Raw genomic sequence first — 24,520 nt, forward strand, 5'->3', positions numbered from 1 at the left:
GTTTGTTACCCTGTGACTGACTTGCAATCAGTTCAGGGATCATCCCGCCTTTCCCTCAGCAGAGCTCTGTACTTTCTTTGTGCAATGATTTGTATAAATATAGTTTTGAGTATTCTGATCCTTGACGTCAAACTCAAGTGCACTCAAGTGTGGCCATGAGCATCATTTACAGAAGAATGGAATTTCTAAACATTCTTGGTATTGAATAGTGAATTGATCTTTCTAACCTGAATCTGCTTCATAATCTCTTCATTTAAAATAGCTTATTTATAAGCATATAAAGTCAAAATCAAATCTGCTCTCGCTGAGTGAGTCAGATCCATCTAGAATCTATCTAGTACCACATTTTCCGGACTATAAGGCGCACCTAAAAACCTAAAATTTTCTCAAAAGCCGACAGTGCGCCTTATAGTCCGGTGCACCTTATATATGGACCAAATTCCAAAATTTAAACTGGCCCGAAGCATTGTGGCATGAAGTCAATCATAAGTGGCTCGCTGAAGACTATGAATCATGAATCAAAAAGACTATGGATCATTATTTTGTGATTATTAAGTAATTTGTTGCGTTTGAAGTTGAAATAAAAAAGATAAAATGGAGAATGATTTGATTTGGATTCAAAATCTGACATGATGCATTAATGGTGCGCCTTATAGTCCGGTGCGCCTTATACAAGGACAAAGTTTTAAAATGGGCCATTCATTGAAGGTGCGCCTTATAGTCTGGAAAATACGGTAGTTTCCAGCTCCTGAAATAGCTGAATGGGCCCATCGTTTCGGACAATGAATCACATAGTTTCCATTTCTTTGTATTATCCGGAGTAAAATAGGGTCGCCAATTGTAAAGTGAAATATTGTGTGAGGCACGCAGCCTTGAGGAGAACAAATTTTGGCTATCAGGACCAACAGCTTCTCTGTGTGTGTGCTGAGGAATGATGACAAGCAAGGGCTTAAGTAAACCAGGAAGCAATATTCATGGCAGACATCTTACTTGATAAGTAAAACTAATATTATTATGCCAGTGAGTTTTTTTTTTATTTTTTAAACAAACGCAGTTGCTTTGATGTTTTGCTCTTGCTGCTATCACCAGCAAGACCAGAAAAAAACAAAACTTTGTTGTTTTATTTTCAGCAGGGGGATTCAAAAGTTCCAATTAAGGACACATTTTAATCGGGTCACTTCCGCCATTAAATGTAAATTTAGTGTGACATTCTGGAAAAGGGTCTCAATGGAAGGCTGCTTCATTTTTCAGGCTTTGTGCTAACATGGGTATTTTTTAAATATAATAAGTGTGTTTTTTATAATATGGAGAGTGTGTGTGTGTGTGTGTGTGTGTGTGTGTGTGTGTGTGTGTGTAAGTTGGGCGCAGGGGTCAAGATGAATTGGCACGGCACTCTTAATTTAGACTCAATCAGCAGGCGCCGAGCGTAAAGTGGAGTGAGAAATATGACAGTGTCGTTTTCTTGAATTCAACTTGTTCATCAGCAGTTCCAGCTCATTTAACTGAAATAAGACAGCAATTCAAATTAGTTTTTATTACGTATTGATTCATACGGAATGTCTCATCTTCGCCTGTCTTAGCACTTTTGCTACTCCCTTTTTTTTTTTTTTTTTTTAATGTGTTCCATTTGTTTATCTTTGGCATTTAGATAAAAGTCATTATGTTAAATTTGCTTCATCTCATCACATTTCTCATTGAATTGCTTCTTCACTTGTTATTCTTTTGCTGTCAACCATCTTCTCCACAACAGAGAAGACCTCAAAATGCTCCTCTGTAATGTCCTCAACCCTTTCTTCTGCCTTCCAGTATACAGTCACTTGCTCTCCTTAAATAGAATAAGGAACTCAACCTTACTTGTTGGCAGGATTTCCTCATCATCAGCATTTGGATGCATAGTACAGTGGTACTTGGGTTGGATATGGTCTTGGGGATAGAGGTAATGAGGAAGATGGGATGTCTCAGCCCTTTATCCAGTCATGCCATGGTCGAGTATTTCAGGCTTCAAAAGAGAGAAAGCAGAATATAACATAGAACAGTTTTGTATTTTATATTTGTTGTATTTTTTTTTTCAGTAGTTTCATTTTCTCCAGGATTGTTATACAGATGCAAGTGATAGATGAAAACAAAGACATCTTTGGTGTGTTTTTTATCAGTATGATTGGGACAGCCTTGAGGTTATAATCTACGCCTTGAACACCATTTAATCTTGTTTGTCTCTTATTAAAGCATGACCAGAGTCAGTCCCTTATCAGCCAATCATATGTCTCGATCTTCTCACTGCCAAAACATGGCATGACTTGTTGCCGACCCCGTCTTCAAATTTTTTTTTTTTTTTTTGTTAGCCAATAAATTGTGAGTACTCGTCTCTTTCGGAACTTTCTGTCAAGATTTGTCCTTGACTTACCTCATACATCATTTTCTAGAGTGGCTATAAAATGTTTACACACCCCTGTTCAAATTCCCGAAAGACATTTCTGAACATGTTTTAGGAGATTCAGTTAATGTGTGATAAAACCAACGTTTACTTTTCGGCCATAAATATATTTTTGGCGCAAATAAGTTCTTCTTCCAAATTGAACTTTGCTACTTTTTATATACTGTATCTGTTTCTGCTGGAGTCTTAGTAAAATGCATTACAGAACAATGTGGTGTGGAGTGTGTGTCTATGAGGTAATTAGTGAAATTGTAATACTTGGCAAATGCATTACAATTTATTATCCTGTTAGAGTTTGTTTGTGTGTGTACACTCTCTTACGCCAGATGGCGGACATGACTGACATGAACTAAAATTGGCATTAACAATCCCACTAATCCTATTTCTTGGAAAAAACACCTCATTGTATTCATAAAATGATTTTGAACACAACAATAAAGCATGGTGGCTGCAATTGTATGTTTTGTTTTTTATTCTGCATTTTATGAGAATCGAAATACATTAGGCCTATTTGCCATCATATTTTCCTGTGCTGAAGAAAGCTGACTTCCGTATTTTCCGCACTATAAGGTGCACCTTCAATGAATGGCCCATTTTAAAACTTTGTCCATATATAAGGCGCACCAGATTATAAGGTGCACCTTCAATGAATTTGAAAACTTTGTCCATACATAAGATATATACATCTGGCCTGCGGGCCGGACTTTGGACACGCCTGCTGAAGTGGCTAAATATTGGTCCATATATAAGGCGCACCTGATTATAAGGCGCACTGTCGGCTTTTGAGAGAATTTGAGGTTTTTAGGTGTGCTTTATAGTGTGGAAAATACGGTACTCTCGTGTCAGACACAGCATTTTATTTCCAATATTTGTTTCCTGGTACAGCTGGTTTGACCAGTTGGGTTGAGGAAAAAACGGGAAAAAAGGAGTGTGTGGTGGAATGATGCACACAATGCTAGCTGTTGGCGTAGTCGTACAATGGATCCTGTGAATCTTTTGATTTCCCATAGGAAATCATAGCAGTCCACGGTCGAGTAGTGGTACACAACTGCACAATTTATGTGCAGCCAACATAAGATCGATTCCTATTACGTGACTGTAGTTGTGAATGCAAGTGTAACTGGATCTCGGTCACTATGATTGACTAGCAACCAGTCTAGGGTGTTGTCCCCTTAAGACCACATTGAATGTTAGAGGCCTTGGCTTCCAGCATAAGTGGTTGAAAATGGATTTAAATAATAGTCATTAAAAAATTTATACAAAACAATTCAGGGCTTTTGTTTCTGACGGAAGTAACATGCCACGCGGGAGATAGCTCCTCCCACCTTCATTAGATCTGCTATCTATAGTATCTGCAAGGAAAGGAAGTGTTCATAGAGCCTAGAAAAAGCAGGCTCGAGGGGAAAAGAGGTCCCTAAAGTACTGAGGTGAGCTGTAAGGCACTCATGGAACAACTGCGGAAAGGCGCAGGGTCTAAAAAAAAAAAGTTTTTACAATGGTCAACTCTGGAGGGACTTTTGTCATAGTTGTGGCCCACATCCTCGCACAGATAATGCGGTATGTTCTGGCCACCAAGATTACCGTATTTTCCTCACTATAAGGCACACCTATAAACCTCAAATTTTCTCAAAAGCCTTATAATCCGGTGCCCCTTATAGTGCGGAAAATACGGTACTTTACAAAATACCAAAAAGGTGCATCCCTTATAAAAATTTCAGTGACTCTGTACTTGGCATGCAAAAGATGTCAACAACTTCGCTACATCCCTGGAGTGATCAGCTCATTGAAATATTCAACAGAAACCTGGCAAAACAACTTGTGATTCTCACAGCAGAACATTGCAACATCATTTTATGGGCCTACAGGCCAGCCATGCTGGATTTTAATTCACGCACACCTGCCTCGCTCATGCTTGGCCAAGAGATGGCATCACCACTGGAAATAGTTTTTGGCAGAAACCAGATACACTGGTACTTTTCTGAGGCTCCAGGGCAAAATTGAGTTTCACTATCAGCAAAAAGTGGGCATCGGGAACAAAATAATAATAATAAAATAAAAAATAAAAATATGTATGATTATTGGGGAATTTTCTACAGATCTGAATGAAGGGGGTGAGAGGGAACATTTGACATTATGCAATCACACTCGAGAGATGGTGCACACAGTCCTGGAATTAGTCTCCGATTTATTTATTCATTTCCTTCAAAGAAGCAATTTAACGCATGACATAATCCATCTTTGTGATGTCGCTGCTGTGCCTTCTGCACTGGGTGACACGAGCTGCATATTTGGGCCTCAGATAAACACTCACACCCCGAAATACTGGATCATTGTGGAGTGAGGGGGTGTTTTGCCAATGCTAAACTTTGCGATCTCTCTTTTAATGTGCAGCTTTATAATGGCCATTTTATCGACACGTATTTTATACGTCCATGACCCATGTGTGTGGAAAAATATAGCTGCTTTTGAATCTCTTTGGATGAGATTTTCCTGTGTGGGTGCTCAACCAGCACTGATCCGCTGGCCTCGGTAATGCCAGACGGACAAATCGGGCAGCCAAAATCTGTGTTTGGAGGCAAGTCCTGCTGTCTTTGGGTCTGCGAGTTGACTGGGAAAGAGCCAAGAGGAGAATTAATTTGGGAGGAGATAAACTTGTGGTGCACAGGGAGTGGAAGGAGAGTCTGGGTTCACGTAGATTGTAACGTACTGGCGAGCCAAACATCTGCAGGGTGTTTCATGAATAAAATCAAAAATTTGTATACAAAATTCCCCCTCAGCTCAGTGACAGAAATCCTGTTCTTAGAAATAGGATTATGCCAGTCTGATATGAAAAGTACTAATTTCAGTCAGGGTAGCATGAAACAACTTGCCAACAAAAACAACGTGAAATATTTGCTATATTTGTCATAATAATCATGAGGGAAATTATAATAGGCCACAACTTTTTCCACAGCTTCAACCCTTACGGCTTAGACAATGAGGGTCTTTCCCAATCCTTTGCTAGAAATTGTACAATTTTTATTTACCGTATTTTCCGCATTATAAGACGCACCTAAAAACCTCAAATTTTCTCAAAAGCCGACAGTGCGCCTTATATATGGACCAATATTGAGCCACTACAGCAGGCGTCTCCAAAGTCCGGCCCGCGGGCCAACTGTATAGATCTTATATATGGACAAAGTTTTAAAATGGGCCAGTCATTGCCTTATAATACGGTGCGCTTTATAGTGCGAAAAATACGGTACATGCAGACTTTGACTGTCCCCTCCGAATATACCGTACAGGTAACCTGATTGAACATGAACACTTAAAAGGAATAATTCACTGACAATGCAGGCCATGTGAGCTTCTTGAGCATCGTAAAGAAAAAATGGAGCCAGTATTCTTTGCCAATAACTATCACAGCTATAATTATTTACACTAATACCTGACACAGCACTTCTTTGATCAATTTTTTTTCCTGTCTCTGCTTAGCCACAGTGCTTGCTCTCGATTATTGAAATCAATTTATTTACTTGAATAAGCACCGGTAAGGCATTGGGGCAATTAGTCTGGCTTGAGAACTGAGCTTTCAAGTCACTGTATAAGCCTATGAAAACAATGGCCATGGGATAAAAAAAAAACCAAATAAAAAGAAAAGGACGAAAATAAAAACGAAAAACTCTTAACAGCCGCAAGTTTGGTCGAAACATTCTGCTTGTTAATGGCTAAATTAAATGTTTGTGCTTTTCAAGCTCCCTGGGCCTGCTCGTCTGCTAAAGCCTATATCAAGTCACCGTTCCGCTGCTTGAATGACCCAATTACAGTGAGAGTGTCTTGTGAATTACCTCCAGCATCTTCAGGGAGGGCAGAACCAGTTTTTAAAGTATGTGGGTTTGGCGAGAAGCCTCTGTACTTTTGAGACTCATTATTTTCTCCCTGATGGTCTCATTTTTACTACTTTACTCAACAGGAACAAGCTTTATAGGCATCATTGCTCTTCATTAGTCACATTTCTTTTTTTATTTTTATGTAGAATCGAAAATGTATGTTTTCTACGAGTAAATGTAATGATTTGAAAATAACCTTTGATTTATTATTTCTTGACAAAGTCATCAATAAGTTGATGAGGCTTGTTTGATGCGTAGCGCAATTAAGAGTTGTTAAGCACATCATTTCAAAACATCAAACAGTTATTTTTCCCAAGCTTTGCTGATGGGTATTTTTGGTAAAATGATTTGATGTAATAATAGCGATGACATCAATGCACTAATTATGCTATTCGTTTTCCATTTGACGTTCATTTGTTTCTGGCTTAATTCAACCTCAAACACCAGTCGGAATGCGGGTCAATGAACAGAGACTATTAATAACGTTGACCCTTTTCTTCCTGCCCCTAGGAAAGTAAAAGTAGACTCTTTGCAGTTTTGGAACAGCTTGTCTTTAATTAAATTTTTGATGAATAGGCAGGTTGTTCACTGCTGCAGACTTTTATGAAAACCTTCACAGTACAGCCTTTTTTTCCCCCTGCAGAATAGTAAACTCAGCTGTGTAATGTAAGCAACAGGAAAGTTTCCCCTCCCCATCTTCCTGTGCAGCAAATTTCTAATAAGACAGAGCCTACCGACTTTTTGAGCAACTTTTAAAACCATTGGGACTGAAGACATTCATAATTGTCAGTTTGCACAAAGTAACTACCGTATTTTCCGCACTATAAGTCTTCAGCTTACTTCATTTTTCCTTTCAACATGTCCCCCAAAAGGAACATATAATTCTTTATCAAATTTTCTTTTAGAATTTTGCGGGGTGTCCATGGTACTACTCAGTTTTTTTTTGATGACTCCACAAACATTAGAACCGACAATATTTACAAATCACAGCACTTCACTGCATGGTGCACGGACATAATCCTGATTTGTGGAGACGTCTGACACTGACTTAACAGGCAAGCTGGTGGAATACTCAGGTGGCACGGCTTCTCTAATTTTTCTATTTCTGTTTTACTCTCCTTGCACCGTCGGTTGCAGTTCGCCAAGCTGACAGTTTTTGCAATGAATACTTTAAGAGGATCCTCTGTGGTGCATGATGGATTGGGTCTGCAGAAAATGCTTAACATTCTGCGCTGAACCCAAAGGCGTAGAACCAAACCTAGTAAAGGACCCCCCCCGCTAGTGTATCCCAAAGTTGTTGTACTATGAATTGTGTCACTTTGACGCCCCTAGCTAAAGTTTTCCTTTTATTAATTTTCTTGCGTTCTCTTCCTTTTTCAAGTTATTTCTATTGCAGTAAGCAACTGCTGACAAAGGAAATGCTCCGTTCATTTCCCTAAAGACAATCCTTCTCTTGCGGGAGATCTCCTGTGGGATTGGAAGGATCGACAAGCAATCAGCTGACTCAGGTGCTTTAATTTAGTTTAAGTTACTGAACTGTTACTGAAGTTACTGAACTGCGCTGCGGTTAATATTAGCTGGAAAGCATTTGAGGAACGAAAGCCTGTTAATCCTGATTCTTTAATTTGGCTGTCACCCGTTATATTGCATCATTAATCGACGAAAAATACATCACACCTTTTCATCAGTCGGACATAAACCCTCAGAGAAATATCCCTTGGAAACAATACATCAAGTGACCAGCTATAAAATTTTGTCTGGACTTTACATCTGAGATATTTTGCGAGAGGCCATCATCCGAAAATGAGCCTCACAAGAGCAGGCAGATTGGATACAGCATGAGCGGAGGAATTAGCAATTCACAGCAACCCCAAGCCCTCGAGTCATGTTTGTTCCTTGATACAAGAGTGCCTGGAAATGCTTCTGTCAAAATACATGTTCGCTTCTTTGTCATACTGTGCGCTGACTGTTTCTTACAACCCATCGCAGCTGCAGAAGCATTTCGTTTAGGTACAGAGAAATCTCAACACATCGACAAAATTCTGAAAACATCTAGATTAAAGATAGCATCGACTTGAGATACACAAAATGAAGATAGCGAGATGCGAACAAGACATCATCGCCACACGTTTGTATTTAAAATTATTTTGGCTTTACTCGCTAAAATATTTCACAGAAGATAGGTCAACATTTCTTTTTTTTTTTTTTTTTAAATCAATGATATAATTAAATAGTAATTTAAAGATACAGATCATGCCAAATATTGATTTGATGCATAATTCATTAACAGATTGAATAAATAAACTAATGAAAATAAAAATAGTGGTCATTTATTTCTGGATTTCACCTGTCACCATCATGGAACTTTGTTTGAAAGGTGCATGTAAGATTTTAAATTATATTTACAAAGCGGCCGTATTCATATGCTGTCCGGACAGCCCTACTTCAACTATGTGAACCACTATACACACATACAATTACATCATTGATGATGTCATAGGCAAGCCACCATTGCCATGGCAACAACAGAGACACCATTGTTAATATTGAAGGTGACACCATATCATAAAACACTGTAATCAGCAATTCATTGTTGCCATGGCAATCTTTTCTTCTCAAAAATTGACAAATCAACATGGAAAGGTTGAGTGGTAGATTTTTTTTTAACACTTGTAAATTGGATTCATAAGCCTTCCCAACTCGCTAATGTATTCCAGAATTAAACGCTATGCTAGTTCGTGTTGATTTGAAGGTAAAAGCTTGTCAAGAATATTTTTTGTCAGTATTTTAAAAGCTGCTTTACCTGCAGCTTCTGCAGACATCAAAAATCCTCTCTCTGCTTTTTTTCTTTTTTACTGATGTCTTTCATAGCTTTTCTCTCCCCTAAACCACTAAGGATTCCTTCAATCAGACAATGAAGGAGAACCACATCTTTAAAGTCCAGACCTGAAGGGATTTCGTCTCTATAAAATCCTGCTGGACTGGGCTTAGGCCATGATAACTTCCCTTTTATTTTTTTTACTTAAACTGACTTGGTAATCCCCAAATATATTAAATAAAGAAGAAAGCATGCTTTATTTTGAGAACAACAATAAGATCAAAATCCATGGATGCCATATTTCTTTCTGAAGCTCAACCAGCCACACAGCTGTGTGGTTTGATAAAATACTTGGCAGAACCCTGAATTCGACCTTTTCCAAGAGTACTTAACACAACGACGCTATAAATAACCCACCACTCGTCACTAGGCAACGTCTTCTGATGCGATCCAATGTCTGCACATTGACTTTTACTCCGACATTGAGGTGCAGGAAGATATGCGGGTGTAATTGTGCATGTGTGTGTTTATGCGGGTCATGTGTGTTGTGCCCGCATAAGCTTGAAGTAAGTTTATATTGTGTGCTTATGTAAACTCTGATTGGATTAGTTTCTTTTCATATGTACCGTATTTTCCGCACTATAAGGCGCACCGGATTACAAGGCGCACCTTCAATGAATGGCCCATTTTAAAACTTTGTCCATATATAAGATATATATATTTAGCCTGCGGGCTGGACTTTGGACACGCCTGCTGTAGTGGGTCAATATTGATTACAATTACAATTACTGATTACAAGGCGCACTGTCGGCTTTTGAAAAAATTGGAGGTTTTTAGGTGCGCCTTATAGTACGGAAAACACGGTACATTAAATTTTCTTTCCCTCTTTCGTGCTTCTCTATGGATCATAATGCTGGTTTGGTACTCAAGTTTAAGCATGGTATGCACAAGATATTGATATTTGAGTGAAATGGGTTGCTATGATGCAACTGTTTTCTCATTTTGTGTGCTTTAGGTTTAATTTCCATCTTTATTTTATTTGTTTGTATAATATAGAAGAAGGTGGGGATGTTTACAGTATGTGCTAGCATTTACGGGGATACAGATCAATAACGCTTTGTAATCTTTGGTTTAAACAATTGCAAGCTTGAGGTCGCAGCAGTATTTCTCCAGCGTGGGATGTGCCGTGGCATAAAGACACGACACAAAATGCGAGTGATGAACTGCGCTTGACTCTGCTAGCCATGAGTGTGACATGTCCTGCTAAGGAATCGTTTGTCTTGCAGAAGGTGTGTGGTAATGAATCCGCTCTAAGGCTCAGATGTATTTTACAACTGTTCAAGAAAACATCAGTACGGCTCTTATATGGAGTGGGAGTAATTGAAGATTCTTATAAGGAGAATGGATTAATATTGTATTAAAAAAATTCAGGGGAATCGGGAGGTGAAGAGGATAAATCGAGTGGATGTCGTAAATAGTCGTAGAGGGAAGCAGAGGTCGAGAAGCTACTTTAAGAACCCGACATTCTGTTTAGTATGTAGAAATTGTTCATTCAGGATGTCGTTTGAGTAATTTAGCAAAACATTGACTAGTCTGCTCGCTAACGTCAGTTCTACACCATTTCAAAGAAACACGTACATCTCCGCCATTATTCGGAGTAACAGGAAAGTCAATTAAAAAAAAAAAAATCAGACCTGTGTCTCTTGGAATACATTTTTTTAACCCCATTTATCTCAGTGATCTGATGCAAATTTCTGCCTCTACTTTTATTTGAACACATTCGTTTTTAATTTTCTCCTCTAGTGCAGAAATACTAAAATGCGCTTCTCCAAGATGAACACTTCTTCAGTAGAATGATTAATCAGTGAGCCGCAACTTCCTTTCGGCACTTCACCTTGCTCAATGACTTGCTGACCTACGTTGGCAAAGTCAAAACATACAATCTCAGACTCGTACATTTGTGTTGCTTCGCGACTAGTGCCGCTGTTAACGTTTTAGAGAATCGGTGTACTTCATGTGAAAAATGGCGGGACCATTTAGCTTTTTTTGCCTCTCGTTCTGGGGAGACGCTCTTGAAGGGCACTGGCTTACAGGAAGGGGTGACAGTCAATTTGTGGTGTAGCTGGCACAATCATCAGCCTACATAAATCATATCAGCACAACCTGGCCCCAAGGCACCCACTGAGGTGACACTTCCGTGGCTCGACTCCAAAACGCTACCTGCCAATCAAGCGAGACTGACAGATAGCAGAGAGCGGTTACTCATAACTGTCACTCAGACAAGCCGGCATCTGGGGGTCTATTTTAAGCGTAATGATTTACAAATGACATGCAGAAACCTTTAATCGGACCAATGGATGATTGGTCTAACAATGACAGAGCCAATCATAATGCAATCCATGAGGTTGAGATCAAATTCAGCAGTTCATTAGAAACGACTACACAAAAATGTTAACTATTCATCTCATTCCATAAATACTAATATTGGTATTGATACGCGCACATCAATCTCCCCACCGTGACTTTTTGAGGGTGATCCATCGTTTGGATGACCGTGATTTCCGGACTATAAACTGAACCCGAATATAAACCGCACCAGATAAAATTTTGGGTTTTGTTCATATACAAGCCGCACTGGACTATAAGACGCAGGTGTTTTAACGTTTCCATATATAAGAGAATATGCACAAATCATACAATATCATAAAAATTATGACAAATCCATAGATAAGACACACTGGGCTATAAGCTGCAGGGTACAAATCTTGTGCGAAAAGTAGCGATTTATAGTCCGGAAAATACGGTAACTCTCACAAAAAACAAAGCACGTGGTGGTTTGCGCTTTTGAGGCCCATGTTCCCCAAATTCCAAAGGGTAAAACCTTGTTGTTTGACTCGCTGTTCCACTGTATGCATTTGTTCTACAAAATATGTACAAGGACCAGAGAGAAATACCGTGGTCCATCATGTCTGATTTATGGTGCCGCCAAGTGTGTTGTTGTCAAGAGCATAGTTGAAATGAATACAATGCATTATTTATTGTCAAGCAGGGAGATGGCTATCACATGGGATGCCTCAACAAAGAAGTGTAAATTAGGATGTTGCATGAAATGGAAGAACTTTCTGCTTTTTAATGGTACATACATGACTATGCTGAATAACAGTCAGCAGAACTATTATGCCAATCCATGTGCCACTTAAAGCAATTGCTGTTTTTTTTTACACATTGGACAAATTGCTATTTTCTCCATTGCTTTGTCAATGTGTATTTTTAGATTGGGAAAAAAAACAAAAAAAAACTAAGATGGCCAGATGGTAAACAACCTGCATGCTCCGTTCATGGCAGTTGTTGAAAATGAGGAAAGTACAACAATGCGGGAAGCAATTTGCATAATATCAGGCTGAAGGAACATGTGTGTTGCTGAATGTGTATCAATACAAAATATAAAAGTATGTATGGAAAGAAAACCTTCCATTGTATGATATGAAATATTTATTTCCTCCTACTGATAAAGCCTTTTGTCAACCTTATCATGTTGCATATGTACAAAACGGGTAGTATAGTTCTCCAAGTTTAAATAGTAATAAATACTTTTCTACACTTCTATCAAAAAAAAAAAAAGGTTTCACAGAAAATGATTAGTGCCACTCTTTCCAGACATCTGCCAAAGAATAAACACAATTAGCATGGCAAATATTGGCATGACAAAGGCTGTTTGGACGTTTTGGATGAATATCAGCTGGTGACCTTGTGAATAAACAAGAGGGTGGTCTGCTAGCTCTCATTATAAATATCAACTCATCTCTCTTTCAATTTCATCATACCATCTCGCTCTTGCGGGTAAGAAATGAGAAGCAGCATGGAGTTAATACCGATTCATTATATGTCTATAATTGAATATTTCTCATGTCAGATGAAGATGTGAAAATACTATTACAAGTGCTCCTTCTCTAACTAGAACTCATTTTCTGAATACAAGTGAGCATTCAATAGAATTGAATTCCAGACTGAGTTGGGAATAATATCTTTCAATTTAATCTGGGTTGGAATCTCAATTCAGTTCTCCACTCACCGATAGCTTTGTTCATTTGTTAAAATGAGTGGCTGTTTTAGAATAAGATGAGAGAGTTATTGTTTCTTACAAAAGCTGTCTTCTTACAAAAAAATAGTCATCCATTTTCGTTGATTACCGTATTTTTCGCACTATAAGGCGCCACCGGATTATAAAGTGCACCCTCAATGAATGGCCCATTTTAAAACTTTGCCCATATATAAGGCGCACCTGATTATAAGGCGCACTGTCGGCTTTTGAGAAAATTGGAGGTTTTTAGGTGCGCCTTATAGTGCGGAAAATACGGTAAAACAAACTATGTGACGTGTCCTCAAGATTCTCTCAACCAGCCATGTTGTATTTTCACCACCACTTCTGTTGCATAAATGACAGTGGACAAATGATAGCCTCATCAGAATCCATTCATCAGAAAATAATAAACTAGACCAGACAACAGACTTCACTAATATGGAAATCTTTGATTTATGTGCCTGTACTCAGCAAATTAATGTGATTATAGTCATTAAATTTGCACGATAATGACTTATGGAAATGTCAGCTCATGAATGCTTCAGCAGTCTGCCAGTTAAAGATCATTTATAATCAGCTGCACGGTGTGAAGCTAGGACACATTTATAGCACCGCACATTACCGTATCAGATGGCTAATATTTGGCATGCAGCACAGAAGTGACAGAAGCTCGATTATATTGACATTAATATTGACATGAATAATTTGACTACAAAACCTTGGGCTTGAAAAACATGGCCGGTGTAATTAAACTGGACACATATGCACACATACACGGCAGATTCAAACGGTGAACCTCAGAATTGAGACGCACGTGATAACCACTTGCACACCATGCCGCATAATAAAATGATCAAATTCATGTGCACAGAAGCTGCATTCTCCGTGGCTTTGAATGTTTCACGTGTATCGAGTACTTCTACATAACAGGGCATCGGTGCTCAGCCTTGGGAAATAAAAGCTTTGCATGGAACCAAGCATGCACAAGAATAGACTAGTTCCATCAAGGAAAAAAATAATCACTTTTAACAGAAAAGTGCATCTTGCCATGGTGTCAGTCTGTATACGAAAACAACTTCATTAGTTTTGGAGATTAGGAGATTGCATTGGGGGTACAATGTGTTTTATTACAATAGAAGACAGATGACAGTCCTATTTCCTTTGAGACTTTTTTGTTCAGCGTCCTTCATTATATTAAACCAAATCAATTATCTGGAAGGCAGAACGCTGTAATAGGAAGCTGGGTGTTTTTTTTTTTTTCTTTTTTAAACAGACGGGGCTCACTGTTCAAATGAAAACATGCAGCCGGAGATTGCAATGATGAGGGCATTGAAATTCTTGTAATTGAGACATACAACATTATGATTGCACGCTGATTGAGTATAATTAGCCATGGTTCTTAGATTTTTTTTTTTCCTCGCTCACTCCTTTTTAATTAAACTACTTTTTTTTTTTAGTCTGAGTGGATTAACATTATGCAATAATTTTTTGCTAAGTGATTAGCAGGGTCAGACACAAGATTATCGAAAAAATGTCCGAGCGTGCAGCTGTTGCCAAGACTTTACAAATACATTGTTAATATTTTTATTTCATGCTGAACTAGCCCAAAATAAGCAAACAAAGCTGTTCTTCCCAAATAATTCCCAATTTAATGTGATCATCAATAAGTCAAATACAGTTTATTATTCTTTCTGCCTTGTGGAACGGATATTCCAAACTTGGTAAATTACTGAATGTCAATCCATTCCACCTTGTAGTGGTCTTAATACTCTTCCTCGAATGCAGCATGCCTGCGGCGTATAGTATATTAAAGCCACTCTCTTCTTGTGTCTCTGTGGGTGTGAGGTCTTGTCCTTGCAGAGCAGAGTGCACTCCATCCCTGACAAGAGCTCTGCCTTTATCACCTGATGCTGCGAGAGCCAAATGAGGGTTTGGCCATGTTCGGTCATTTATCATCTGCGATCAGCAAGCAGCCACAAGGGCCGAGAAGACCTTGGATGCATTCACAAGTTTTTTCCTCGTTCCATTTGTTTTTTTTTCCATCCTATCTGGACGGCTTTAGTGATGCAGGCCTCTTATATTCTCTCCAGCGACAACAACTATCAACATATGGGTGTTATTCATGTTTATATATCTCGCTACTTGAAAAATGACAATGATGAGGGATGTAGCAAATATTAGCATGTAATCATCTGGGTTGTTTTATTTTTGTATTTTGGCTTCTACTCCGCCTTAAAATCCTGAGACATGGTTGCACTTGATAATAAATTGCAAAATTAGCATAGAACATAAGACTGACAGACTCAATTTTAAAATTTAATTGATTTAGTACCTGCATTAGCATTTAATAACTACGAGATGACAGAGAGAAATTTAGAGGATGCTAAACAGTAATTAACGCACCTCCAGAGGGCAGCATTTGTTTTGCACAGCCGGAAGAAATGATTTTTTTTTTCTCAAATGTTCTGGAAATGATGGTGTTTGCCTTATATAGTCCATCCAACTGTTTTTGCAACACAGAGTTTTGTTTGGATTCAGGCTTAGATCTTTGTTACACTTTGGACTTTGTGAAGTTAGTTGTGTCAAGATAAGCAGCTCTGAAAAATAAAAGATGGCTGTACTGTGAAATATTCAGGACTATTAAATAAAAAGGGTAGAAGCTAGAAAAAATATGAAGAAAGATTTATTGCTGTGCACTTTTTGCTTTGTATCTTGAGCTCTGTGTGCACAAATGCTTCCTTATTCCTCCTTTTTTTTTTTTTTTGCAATTTCCAGAGACAACAGGAACAATTACACCTGCTGGGTTCTATTTAGGGAACCTGGTGGGGGAGGAAAAAGGAATAAAAAGAGAGAGCTAAAACATGGGTAGTAGTCCCAAGCAAAAAAGAGGGGGGGGACAAAAAAAAAAAAACTGTGTTGCCTGGAAATCATTATTCGCACTCTGAGCCAAACAGGGTAACTTCACACACACATTTACGAAATAATTAATTCTCTCAGCTTTCTGGCTTTTTATCTACACCCAAACACGGTTTTTTGTTTCTTTGTTTCCTTCGTTAAGCATAATAATGCAAAACCTTGGTGGAATTTTTCGCGCTAGTACCGTAAGTCCTTTTCTGGTCAACTTGGATTCCAGTAGAAAGTTAATTTAATATATTTTGCTTTTATTTTTCCAACCTCATGCCTAAAAATGTTATTGTGAAAGGGGAACGATAGTCCGATTGACAGCCCCTTAGTGATGATGAATGAGAATACAAATTAAAATCCAGCGTCTTTAAATTGCAGTTTAGGAATAAACAACCTTGTCATGTATTTGCTTTCCGAGAGTCACTTGACCGTGTTAAGATGAGTTTTGTGCCCAACTTGATAGAATCTCCCCTGTCATGCCGATGAATCTTACACAATAGGCATGCTGTGACATGAGACAAGTTCTTGTCATCCCTTGTACAGCGGCGACAACATGGAGGCTGGCTGAGGGCTCGGTCCCACAGAGACAAGTTAATCACGGTCTCTCTGCGGAAGAGCAGGAAGGGGAGGGGGGTGGGGTGCTATATTACCTTCTTAAGTTCTCTGTACACGAGCATGTAAATAGAAGCCTCCACATGCTTATGAAGTGCAAGATTCAGTCCTGTTCCGAAATGAAATAATTGTCTGCCCATTTTAGATTACAACATGGTGAACAAAAAAATGACGTCTGTCTCAAAAAAATTCTTGAATTTTTATTTATATGCTGGCTTTCTTCTTCATTAAGTACCAATTAATTTGATGCGTTCTAAAATTCCGTTCAAATATTTATTTTATTATTTACAACACGTCAATAAAGGGACAATCTTTATACAATAATGATAATTGTGCCAATCCGCATTAAAAGAAAAATAATGCCATACTCTCCCAAAAATATTAGTCTTGTAGCCAGCGAATAAGTGAGTTTAAAAAGAAAACTTTTATAGACTTTTTTTTTTGCCTGTTTGTCCATAGGGCTACATCGCAGTGTAATATTTCCTCTTATTAGAAAGAGCATGGTATGTCAAGTTAAAAGGCCAAGAACGTTCCTACATTTCTTACCAAATTAAACTTCAAAGAAAGTTATTGAGTCAATATCCTGCTTGCTTATTATTAATGTAAAAGGCAAAATTAGACTATTTCAACAGTGGCTCGAACAGAAAGCAGTGACGTTCATTAGTGCTCACGTTATGACAAATGTCGGGGCGGATACTAAAAATTAATACTTTGCCTGATCTTTGGGATCAATACTTAATTAGGCCGGCTGTTTCGAGTTTGGCAAGGAAGGGATCACCCTCAGGTTTATTAAGGGAAACGGTGGCGGTGATCATTAAGTGTGCGTGGCTACGCCACAGTTGACGGTAACAAAGTGTCTTGAAGCAGCCTTAATGATATTAGAGACGGAGAAATGGGTGGAAATGAACTGATTGGATTTCTTAGCTGGACTATTAATGTAACAGGGCAAAACATTTAATCTTGATTTATAACCAGGGATTCAATTGAAAGTCCATTTGATGATGAAATAGAGTCAATTCAGAATTGTACAGGTCGGTTGAGACGCTCAACTTTAACCCTGATGGATGCTAATTTACCGTATTTTCCGGACTATAAGGCGCACCGGACTATAAGGCGCACCTTCAATGAATGGCCCATTTTAAAACGTTGTCCTTATATAAGGCGCACCGGACTATAAGGCGCACCATGAATGCATCACGTCAGATTTTTAATCCGAATCAAATCATTCTCCATTTTATCTTTTTCATTTCAACTTCAGACGCAACAAATTACTTTATAATCAAGTTTAAGTTTTTAGGTGCGCCTTACAGTCCGGAAAATACGGTAATCTATCTGCCAGATTATACAGTCTGTATAAAAAAAGAAAATAAGCAAAATATTCAGCAATTGTATCAACAGTCTAAGAGAAAAAGATACAAAATAGAAGCCACCGCAAAGCTTCTGTGTTACGAGACAACGTGACCAATGCATCTTTAAAAAAGCTCCATCTCACTCTTTTTTTTTTTCTTTGACCTAATCAATGAGCTATATTAAGTTTGAAGGTCAACATTATCATAAATTATTCTCCTGCACAGTTGAGCATACACTGGGGATGAGCAAATATAAATGCTTCAGCGTTTCCAGCCTTTGAGCTGTTGCCTTTCTTTTGAGTCAGGGCCAATTTCAAAAGTTTCTTATCCAACGACGTGTGGAAGTAACTTGGTTTATAAAAACTGCTCCTAACCTTTCATTTCGAGTGTCGCGGTTCATTCCGCAAGACGGTTGATGCCGCTTGGCCCACGTTAGCATCCAATTAGGAGTAAAGTGTAACAAAAAACTACAACCCAGATAATCCCTTCGATCAACTTGCCCTCACCTTTTTGTCCTCTGTCCTCAATGAATTAGGCAGATGTTATTAAGACCTCATTTAGCACAATGTGGCAAACAAAGGCGCCCCAGAATGCAAACACCATTGGATAATGAGCTAATAAGATTGCTTTAGAGTAGCTAAACATCCAGTAAATATCAATGGCTGTCATAAATTTGTTTATCGGGACACATCACCGTTTAAAACATGATGTCTTTTGCCTTTTTCGTCATTATGGCCCTAAACCATAGATAAGAGACTGCGAACTTTTATCAGCAGTCCCAGAATTTTAATGGGGTTGAAAGTTGAACTGTTTTGGAATTGGTTTACTGAAGAGCAAAATTTGAACTCTTTCTGGCCTCAATATTTCCCGTAGTGAGGAAAAAAAACATTTTGGGAATTCAAACAAATCCAAGCCCGAAAAGCATGTGGGGTGTAACAACTTTGGTTTACTTTCCCCGTGTAACTATGTGACTAAATTTGTATGCAATAAAGCACATCTTTTAAACGTGTTTGTTAATCTGTGTGCCCTTGCAGCTATTTGTTGGCAGGCGCAGATATTCATCAGTGTTGAGGAGCGATTTAAAGCTGTGGAAAAAACGTGTGTGGTGTGGGGGAAAGAAAAAAAAAATCTAAGATAACTGCTGTGCAGCTTTGCATGCTGACAAGTTAAATTTAAATTTATCGCCCAACATAAACAGAGTTAAAGTGGAGTAGCTGTGCTGGTTTTACCTCAGTGGGCATTCCTGGAGAAACACTCGGGAGCAGTCAGCTCCGATTGAGTCAATAGATTTCGAGCAACTACCGCTATGCTTGTCAGCTTCACTTGATTGCGTGACATATTTCTTCAGTGTCTCTTGGCTCATCTACAGTTGTCACTTGTCCAGATGTGGCTATGGCCCCGGCAAATTCACTTAATACTCTATGCATGCCTCCGTTTCTTTCCAACCTGGGTTCTGGCCATTGCTGTCACTATCAATGTCTCCACTGACCTTAGCAGCTCTTTCTGTCTGGCTCTGGTATTGCCACATTAGATCTTTTCACTTTTTACAATACCTTCTCCCTCCCTCTGGAGTTTCTGACCCCTCATTGTTCCTTTTGTACTCCACTACAATCCAATCTTTTTCATTCCATTATTCTGTTTCCGCTTTTCTTCCACATCTTTAATTCCCCTCTGAATTTTTGCAGGGCTCTAAATCTGCACAAACCGCATTGCCGTATAAAATATACACAGACATTTGTGACCTTATAGTAGAGTTTAGTTTGGAAGAAAAAAAAAAAGAAGAAAAAAACACAGGGTGGACATAAATGTTTTAAGTCAATACTGTCATGAAATTCACATACATTCTCTCTGCGGTGGGGTTGATGCAAATCAATAAAGTAATTGTTGTATGAATAAGAAGGGTGATATTGGTGTTTGTGACTGTAGTAAACAGGCCAGGTTGCATCATGTCAGATTTTGAATCCAATTCAAATCATTCTCCAGTTTATCTTTTTTGTTCAACTTCAGACGCACCAAATTACTTTATAATCACAAAATAATGAGTCTTTTTGATTCATGATTCATAGTCTTCAGCGGGCCACTTATGATTGATTTTATGACACAATGCTTCGGGCCAGTTTAAATTTAGAGGCGGGCTGCATTTGGCCCGCAGGCTGGAATTTGGTCCATATATAAGGCGCACTGGACTATAAGGCGCGCTGTCGGCTTTTGAGAAAATCTGAGGTTTTTAGGTGCGCCTTATAGTCCGGAAAATACGGTATTTACAGCTGTAGCAGACATACCGTGTCTGAAGACGAAAACTAGCAGTTTTCACACTTGCTACGGTATGAATAACCAACCATGTTTGAAGTTTTAAAGTTAAAGCTAGTAAACTACACAGGAGTTGTTGATAGAAGTTTTCATTACGGCGTTAAAGCAACGCTTTGTCATTGATATGGGCCGTCAGACGTCTCCCGAGATCCCCTTCGGCTTGGGCCGTAGGCAGTTGCGTGCTCTGCCTGTCTAGTTGCGGAGCTTCTGCATAGAATCAACCCTCTTTTCCAATGATTCTTTACTAAGATGGAAGATATATCTGGGAAACAAAGCCAGTGGTATAAGGGACAGCACAGTGAAGCAAATTAAGCTCCTCTATGCTCGAAATACACTCAGGTGAATCCAGGTACAATCCGTTATCCCTCTCTGATCGTATTAAATCCATGTCAATTGCTTGGGAGGAGCTGATATTAAATAGAAGCGAGGAAGGATTTAGAATTTTCTGAAGGATTGTGCTAAACGGGACTTTATAATGGAGAATACAACATAAAGCAAGGATGTACAAGTCAACCTATTTGGTCACCATTGAGAAGAAGAAGTGTGATTTCTTCAAACATGTCAGCGGGAAGAACCTCTGTTTCAGGATAATGGTCAGTCTGTTCGGATTTCAAAAAAATATTCATGGGGTCATTGGAGGGTCACCATGACCTTTATCAACTGTTTACGGTCATAAAATGTTTATATTTTACATTTCTGAGTTGGATTACATTCATGTCTTCTTTCAGTGCTTTGTTACTTTTCAAAACCTACGTAAAAGCCCTTGCTGAGTTCCCCAAGAACGTCAGATATGTAGAGCTTATTTATGTTTGGTCAAAGTTGTGCCCTTCACAATTATGCAAGCTCGGTAAAAACATTCAGTAGCTGAGAAAAGGATAAGTGATGCCACCATATTATCTCTCTAGAATGCAATTAAACACAACCTGGTATAGAGCACATTCATCTCTCTATGTCCTTCAACTGTTTTTTTTTCCTCTCCTCTGATATTGTCACACACATCCCGTAAATAATTGTGCATTCATTTCTTCCTATCTTTTTTTTTTGCCGATTTAATTTCACAGTATTATCATGTTATCCACGATTCAGGCTTGTGGTATGTCCTTTGCCTTGGATGGCTTGTTTTTCAAGGAGATATTTAAAAAAAAAAAAAATGATTTGGTGTGGCAGAGCTATGAGTGGATAGAAAATATGACAATGGCAGCACATGATGGAAGAAGGTAATATATTATTTCTGGAATATAATTTGTAACCGATATACACAACCCACTTTAGAAGGACAAGCCACCCACTGGTCCACACTACTCGATCTACCTTCTAGCTGTCAAACTCTTGTAAGGAATAGAGCTGACTCTGGTGGTTGGACTCTAGGGAACTGGTGATGTACCAGAAGACAACCACATCAGATGGTATTCCCAGTATAGGAATACAATCATACGGTGAGGAGAGGAGAGTTGAACTTCATCCTTGGAATACTGATGCAGTTTGCATTAGCTCAGGGAACTTTGAGGCCAGGGGATGCATTCTTAAAGCAGTGAAGGTTTTATGTTGTTTCAAGATTTTTGTTGTTGTTGTAAATAACAATGGCATTTTAAAATAAACATTTCTGGAATTTTATATAGAGTAGGATTTTCAATATAAATATTCTTAAAGCAGTGAAGTTGAAGCAATTGCAATAATACGGCTATTGCTTATTTTAAGATTTTTTTTTTGTAAATAATGGAATTTTAAAATAAACATTTCTGGATTTTTATATAGAGTAGGATTTTCAATATTACATTTGAAATATTTGTCCGTTTTACAGCAATAAAAAAACAATGAATAAAAACTATAAATAGATTTTTGCATGACTTACTCTGTCTCTCCACGATTATGTTATTGGAATAGTTAATGCTATGCATAAAGTAGTCAAAGCTTTGCAAGGCATTTTGGATGTCTTAAAGTATTATCCCTACCTAATAGCTGCCTTAGAACATGAATCATGCATGCTAATTTGTGCTTTATAAAACCATGTACCATATAGTTAATCCATGTACACAGCATTGGAAATCCTCCGCAAAGGGATTCTCATCATCAAAATGCTTGCCTTTAATTAGGAATTCCCTCTCGAGACTACTTTGTCAGTATTTCCAACTCACGTGAATGTGGAACACCAAATACATGCCCTTGATCAAGCGAGTCCATGCCACAATTATTGTCAGATATATTAAAATTGATGGCCACTCTCTGGCATGTCATTTAGATTGATAATAGATTTTATACTCTTCGAACCAATTATGTCACTAGTCATCAGGTCTACTCCCTTAATATGAAAGTAGCTAAAATCACTTCAACTACATTTGGAGTGTCTTTTTATGCTTTGTTGAAATATGAATTGAGAACTGAGTGATTGAGGGCGTGCTTGTAAAAAAAAATAAAAGCAAAAATGATGCCAAACATGTTTTTGCATTTGGGTTCACACCTACAATAGGCAAATAATATATGAACTTAATGTCTACTGAAATATGCAGTTTATTATTTATATTTTGACTTCATACTTTGTTTATATTTTAACAGTCATACTTATTTCTAAAAAGACTTACCTTCTTTGGAAGAATGTTCTTGTGGACATCCTTAGGAAGACCAGTTTTTGTGTGTTCACCTCCGCGCTGCGAATAAGCCACGCCCACCTCATTGGTCACACTGCTCACCTGGACACATAGGTACTCCAGATTAATAATCAAGCACTGTGTTACTAGATACCAGATTTACTCAGGTGTTCAGCTCTGTTTGGGGTCCAAACGTTTCCTGATATTTATGATGATGCCACGGTAAATGATTGGCTGGTACGGTGACGTTTAAGATTGTGGTTATAGTCTGTTTTGCAGAAATGAGATAATAGTTCAAACACGGACGATTTTCGCAAAGAAAACTTCAAAAAAAACAATGCACAATCAGTGATTATTTAATTTATTGATGTTTTAGATTTTTTAAAAGGAAAATGTGTCCATTTGTAATACCGGCATGGGTTGTATTGAGTGGATGGTAGGAGATTGCCTGATTAAAAATAATGTCACAATTACGATGTACCTTTTTCAAACATAAATAATAAACTAAAAAATAAACAATGCCTGATTGTACACCATAAATTGGATTTTCTAGAATTGTAGAATTTAGAGGGTTTTCTTCGCAAAAATCGTGACGTCATCAAAAGTGTTAGGACCTCCAACACTGGTTCACTAAACTCATTTTATAATATTAAAACATCGTACATTGGTACAGCCAAAAATGAAGACACCTTGTCGTGAAATACGTACATTTCACTATACGTCTTGTTTTAAAAAAATGGTATATACAATTTATATATAATACCATTGCTTGATTGCCCGTTATCCTGTAAAACCTGGCCCAATCTAATCAACAAAAAATATTTTTCTTTTAGAATTGGTCAAGCTTACATATAAAACACTATATTCATTTTTTTTCAATCTGTCAGAAAACATTTTAATCAGTCCTTGGGAACACAGCATGCATCTTTTGTCCCTGTGGTCATCCTTTGGTCCTCATTGTCACTTCACCATCCATTACTCTTCAAAAGGATCTTAAATCAGCTTCTGCCTGTGGTGATACTATTTTAACATATTCTGTCAGACGGGAATAATCTCTTGCAACCTGACACAACTTTCAAACGCTCTCATGAGGTGTCTGTAAAGAGTGAAACTGACCAGAGACACTTTCCAGAGTCCTGTGAAATCCCTGTTGTGCAATTTTGAATTCAAAACAGCTTGCTGGGTCAGGAGACAGCAGCATGTTCTTGTCTCTTCTCACATTCCCACCAAATTTCTGAAGTGCCAGTAATCCATCTGTGGGGCACATGGGATCACAAACATTCATTGAATGAATTAGAATACAATTATCAAACACGGTAATGTGTTGAAAATATTTTCCAACATAACACATTACCGTTTAGTCAAACAAACGAGATTTTTAAGGAGGATCAGATGGAGAAGAAAATGAAACCCAGTCTGTCCAAAAGGAATCCTATAAAACAGGATATAAAAATATATAGTTAAAAAGTCATGATAGAATTGAGAGCTGCAGCCAAAATGAAGGTGAAGCACTTCAATTTCAGTTGTAAAAAAACCCCACAGTTTTAGCGATTTTAGC

At 38.2% G+C, this 24,520-nt stretch overlaps 1 long non-coding RNA gene across 1 annotated transcript; it reads right to left on the reverse strand.

Moving 5' to 3' along the window:
• Positions 1-1,682: 1,682 nt before the first annotated feature.
• Positions 1,683-24,205, reverse strand: LOC133146238 (uncharacterized). The gene is made up of 3 exons (XR_009711341.1): positions 24,079-24,205; positions 22,957-23,064; positions 1,683-1,999 (listed from the first exon to the last, which is right to left on the reverse strand). It is a non-coding gene; the product is annotated as an uncharacterized LOC133146238 (long non-coding RNA).
• Positions 24,206-24,520: the final 315 nt, after the last annotated feature.

The sequence above is a fragment of the Syngnathus typhle genome, linkage group LG22, assembly GCF_033458585.1.
Source record: "Syngnathus typhle isolate RoL2023-S1 ecotype Sweden linkage group LG22, RoL_Styp_1.0, whole genome shotgun sequence".
Classification (NCBI taxonomy): domain Eukaryota; kingdom Metazoa; phylum Chordata; class Actinopteri; order Syngnathiformes; family Syngnathidae; genus Syngnathus; species Syngnathus typhle.